The sequence below is a fragment of the Carlito syrichta genome, unplaced genomic scaffold (assembly GCF_000164805.1).
Source record: "Carlito syrichta isolate Samal-C Ts95f unplaced genomic scaffold, Tarsius_syrichta-2.0.1 Scaffold304400, whole genome shotgun sequence".
In the NCBI taxonomy this organism is placed as follows: Eukaryota; Metazoa; Chordata; class Mammalia; order Primates; family Tarsiidae; genus Carlito; species Carlito syrichta.
Window position 1 is genome coordinate 915,770 of NW_007248496.1, and position 5,210 is coordinate 920,979.

Consider the following 5,210-nt stretch of genomic DNA (forward strand, 5'->3'; position numbering starts at 1 on the left):
AGCCTATCTTTAAGTGGGTTCTTTATTGTAAACTCCTGCAATTGCCATTCTTCTGGCAACTGATCACGGACAGCCTGTGACATCTCTATTATAATCACAAACTGTCACTGCAACCTTCGATGACGTGTCCTGAAGAGTAGGGGGGGTGACCATTTTACCTGCAGAATAGGGCACAGTACAAAGCAGATAGTGGCATCAAGGAACAGTTACTGATGGAGCAAGTGGGAGAGATAAGGACCAAACTTTGAGGTAAGTGACGTCTGCCTTCCTCTGCACAGGCATTCACCCCAGGTGCCCCATTGCCCAGGGCCTGCCCTTTCTGGCTCAGTGCCCTCATGGTACCCCCACCTCCCACTTTAGCACTTAAGATGTGTTACTACTTTGAATGTCCTCTTGCCCCTAAGGAAATTTCCCTGTTTAGTACCCTTCCTATTCAAAGTGTTAAACTAATTCGATAAACTAACCTGTGCTGAGATAGTTATGAGAGAGGGCTACAAGAGTCAGGTTCATTTTAACCAGGGCCAAGTAGCGACAACATCCCTGCCTTTGTGATGGTTTAGTGGAGTCAGGAGTCAATCAGCTGATGTGTTACTCAGTCCTCTGGGCTCCCGAAGCACTTTGTATATACCTCTTATAGTACCGTAGTGAATTGCGATTCCTTAATCCATGTGTTTCTGTATGCTTCCCCTCTAGTAGACTGTGAGCTCCTCAAGAACAGGGACTGTGTGTTAGTCACTGATAGCCCCAGCGCCTAGCACAGTGCCTGGCACACAGTAGGTGCTCAATAAATGTTTATTGAAAGAATGAGTGAGTCCTGATTCTAATGATGAGGACTTCTGCCCTAGTATAGGACAGACAAGAGAAGATGAAGAGGACATTGCATACCCGGGAGCCACCGCAGCTTTTTGAGCCCTCATAGAACACTGCAGGCAGCTACTTCCTTGGTCCCTGTCTATGGCCATCCCTGGCCCACAGGGTCCACAAGGAGCCCAGGTCTGCTTCCAGCTGTGCCTTGCCACCAGGTGCCACAGGCAACTCCTTTCCTCCCTTTGCTGCAACCTCCTTCCATGGGCTGCCTCACCACTATTTCCTCATTCCTGGGTGGGACTGTGTGGTGGAAATGTCAGCTCCCGTGGGCGGGGCAGGACAAGAAGTTATTCTGACGGTTACAGGCCTTTCTGACCCCATCACATGCTCTATAAGAGGCAGTGGCCTCTGGCTCTGAAGCCGCTGGACCTGGGGTGAGTGATCTCATTCCCCTCGCGGCGGTCGCAGCCTCCGAGTGCCTGGGCGCGCCAGGCTCGGACGTAGAAGCCGGCGTCCGGCAGGTGGCGCTGTCGAGCCAGAGATGGCGGGCAGGCGGCCCGGCGCAGCCCGGGAAGGGAGGGGCGGCCAGGGCGGGGCCTACCACTCCCTACAGAGGCGTTCCAGGCCGGCGTCTTCGAGTCCCTCGGCCACGCCCCTGCGCCCCAACAGTCTCTCTGGGAGGCTCGGACCCCCACCAACGCCCTGCTCATCTCCAAAGCTGCGAACTTTCCCTCTGGCCCCTTCCCCCTCCACTTTCCAGGGGGAATTTAGCGTCCGTTGAATGTGCTCACCCCATTGGCCAGCCGCGCTCTGGCTCCGCCCCCAGAGGCCCCCTCCCCCAGCCTCGAAGACCAGCAGGTGAGCACGCGGCGGGTCCCGCCTCCCGCTCCGGCCGCCGCCCGCCCCGGGCCGGCGGGACAGAGCCCCAGGCTGCAGCTCCCGCAGGGCGCCAGGCCCGGCCCACTCCCCTCCCGGCCTGCCTTTAGCGACACTTTCATGCGCGCCGTTCGCTACCTTGAAATCGGAGAGCGATCGAGGCTTCCATGACCGCCGTCTGCCAGCGGAAGGCCCCGACCGGCCGCTGCGCGAGCCTGGCTCCCTAGGACCGCGGGGCTGGGAATGCGTCGCATCCAGCGGCCGTGCGCTGCGGCATGCCATCCCCGCTCGCGGTGGTAACCCGTGCGCTGGGGGAGCACGTGGAGCCCCGGCCCGCCCCGCTGCCGGGTCCAGAAGGCCCCAGCACTTCGCGCCTCCCCCTAGCAGCTGAGCAAGACGCCCTTGGGGCAGAACCCACCCTTCCTAATACACACACACTTGTCTTAGCGGGAGAGAGGCACAAAATACCCAACAGGCTTTCCAGTGATTGGGTTAGAGTACGGAAGGGGCTGGAATTGACTGCCCCGTTCACCACCACCCCCCCCAGAGGCACCTAACTCCACCTCAAATAGGGATGCGGAGGTCCCTTCCCCAGGAACACCGAGACTTGAACAGAGCCTCTCTTTCTGCCCCAAAGAAGAACATTCTGGTCAGATCGTCATTACCCAGAGGCTCCTGACCTCGAAACGAATGAGGGACTAATTTTGGTTAAACAGCCATGCTTTGTCCTCAGCATCATTCTCATCGGGTAGGTGGGTGGGTAAATTGAGCCCCATTAGACAAATGGAAAAACGGAGGCTCAGAAAGATTAGGTCCTCAGCCAAGGTCAGTGTAGGGAGTTAGTGGTGGTGCTGGCTCTTTTCCCTACAATATACTGAAAGCATTAGGAGATCACTTAGCAAGAGGTCACCAACTGTCCTCACCCCAATCCAGACCAGGAATGTAGATTTAATATCAGAGTCTTGCCTTGATCTGGGACTCCAGGTAAGTTGTTGGTAAAGGACCCCAAAAGCAATAAAACAAGAAATGGTTGTTGGTTCAGCTTTCAAAACCCCTCCTTTCTAGACTGTCCCCTCAATTCAAGCATTTTTCCTTCTGGCCACCTCTAATTCCTATGTTTTTACGAATTTAAATATCAGGCATCACCTCTCCCAGGAAGCCTTTCCCCAGCCCCTGAGTGCCACTGCCCATCCCCTTGAGCCCCTATAACATCCTGGGCCTTCTTGAATCCTTACATTCATCACGTGGCTTTCAAAGATTGACCCCAAATTAGAACCATTATGGGGCTGTTTGGGAATCTGAGAAAGGATGCTATCGTGCAGGGCCTTGGGAACCATGAAGTGGGGAGAGAAGGTAAATGAGGGAGTTTAATGCTATGGCTCAGAGAGGATGATGCCCTGACCTGGGTTCAGCCAAGCTTCTGAGGCTTGAACAAAGACGGCAGCTCACAGTTTACTCCTGGAGATGGCTGGACTCCAGCGGGCCAGACCCACAGATCCTCTCGCCTGTGCACTCTCTGACAGGGCTCTCCAGACACTAAAGCCACAGTGAGAGGCCCTGAGAATATAGCTTCAAAGGACATCATCCCAGGCCTCTCAAACACCCTTCTTCCTCTCAAACAGTAACGGGTGCATTCTGGAACCAGCAGTCGCAAGAATCATAGACTCTACCACTGTTTTTCAGAAGTGGGAGGAAAAATTACACAATTCAGGATAGGCATCTTACCTTCATGGTAGCTGGGTCACAGGAAAGCAGGACCATGGAAGGCCTGCACTGTATAGGGTGGGCAGGGGAGGTGTTGGCACAACAGCCAGGGCAGTAACAAGACCATGCAGTCAGATGCCACCTTGGCAGGGCAGCCCAGAGCAGGAAGGTGATTTTCTTAAGGAGGTTCATTCCCCACAGCCACCAAAGAGCAGGCTCCTTCCTCCAATCCTGCTATTCCCGTGCCAATCAAGGAGTGCCCAGACCCCACCCAAACCGATGCAACAGAAAGTAGATGCTCAATTTTCTGCATCTGCCCGCCCCCAGGATTTGCCCCTGCCTCTCCTTTTCTTTCCAGATCGTGACCCAGTGACCCAATGACCCAAATGTTCACTAGCCATCCACCTTGCCTTCATTCATTGTACCCTTGGGTCCCACCACTGCAAAGCAGGATCAGGGGTCTCCCCCATTTACTGACTCAGCATGCCCATCTTCTTAAACCACCAAAAAGCCACAAAGGGGAGAAGAATGAAAAGAGAGACAGGAGACAGAAGCCCTGAAACAGGTTTTTCAGTATGCAAGTGTTTTTGACTCCACAGCCAGTTGCTTAAAATGAAACACAAAGGGTAGCCAGAATACACACCCAAATGCAAAAAAGTAAAGGCAAACAAAACAAAGTAAACCACACAATACCAGGAACCCCAACAAAACCCAAAAATTAAAATCCAAAACCCCTCAACTTTTTATATATATATATGTGTATATATATATATATATATATATATATACACATATATATATATATTTTTTTTTTCCTTAAAAAGGGAGAACAACTGTTCAAAACCAACTGGGCAGTAAGGTGGGGATGGGAGCAGTCCTACACGAGGGGGCCCAGAATGTCCCCTGGGAACAAAGAACAAACACAATACAAAGAAAATAACCACCAATGCTCCCACATGGGTCAGGAGCCTCCAGAGAATAGATTGTCCCATCCTCAAACTGGCTTTTTTTTTTTTTTTCCTTTTTTTGAATCTTTTTTCCCCCATTTTCTTTGTTGTTGTTTTAGCACCTGTACAATAAAACTGTACCATTTCCAACCACAGCTGGCCACAGCGAGGCCCTCCTGCCATTGGATGGTACATACTCTCTACAAGGATTGTTCGGAAAAATAGCAATTGGTAGAAAAATAAGAACAAGAGGGGGAAAGACAATGCCACGGAGGGGGCGGGGACAGGGAAGCAGCCCAAGCTCCTTCTCTCTCTCTCTGAACAGACTTCAGCGCTGGAGGCCCCGGAGGCCAGGGGTGAGGCCTGGTGGGGCCACAAACTCTGCCCAAGGTTCCCAGGCAGGAGCAGAGCTGAGGCTGGAGACCAGTTTCCTATCCTCGCCTAGGAAACAGCTGACACCTAGATTTCACATCGGGCAGTCAGTCTCAGAGCCCTCTGCAGACTCCAAAGGAGAATGCGGGGCAGAGGCAGATGGAGGAGGGAGGAGAGAGAGGAGAAGGGTGCCTCGAACTGGGAAGGGGCAAAGATGAGGGGTGAGGGCTGGGAGGCGAGAGGCTCAGTATCTCCAGAGGGTAGGCCAGAACTGGAGAAGTGGGAGGGAATACCGGGAGAAAGATACTGGAGCAAACCCCTACTGTGCACTCTGATGGAAGCAGTGAAGAAGACGCGAGGAGGGCTCACCCTCACCCCTCAGACCCATCTCCACTCTGGAGTAGAGTAACCCATAACCCTCTCACCCCACAATCCTCCCCTCCCGTAAACACTAATCTCAAGATAGCAGGGCTGCTGCAAAGGGTGGGGGTGGGGTGGGGGGGG

The 5,210-nt window shown here is 53.3% G+C and overlaps 1 protein-coding gene across 1 annotated transcript in view; it reads right to left on the bottom strand.

The window, feature by feature from the left end:
* Positions 1 to 4,432: 4,432 nt before the first annotated feature.
* The window catches only part of LOC103262237 (BCL-6 corepressor-like protein 1), a gene marked incomplete at its 5' end in the record, with an annotated part of 6,863 nt that continues 6,085 nt past the window's right edge, over positions 4,433 to 5,210 (bottom strand). Inside the window, one exon of the mRNA XM_008059863.2 lies at positions 4,433 to 5,210. This exon is cut by the window's right edge and continues 929 nt beyond it.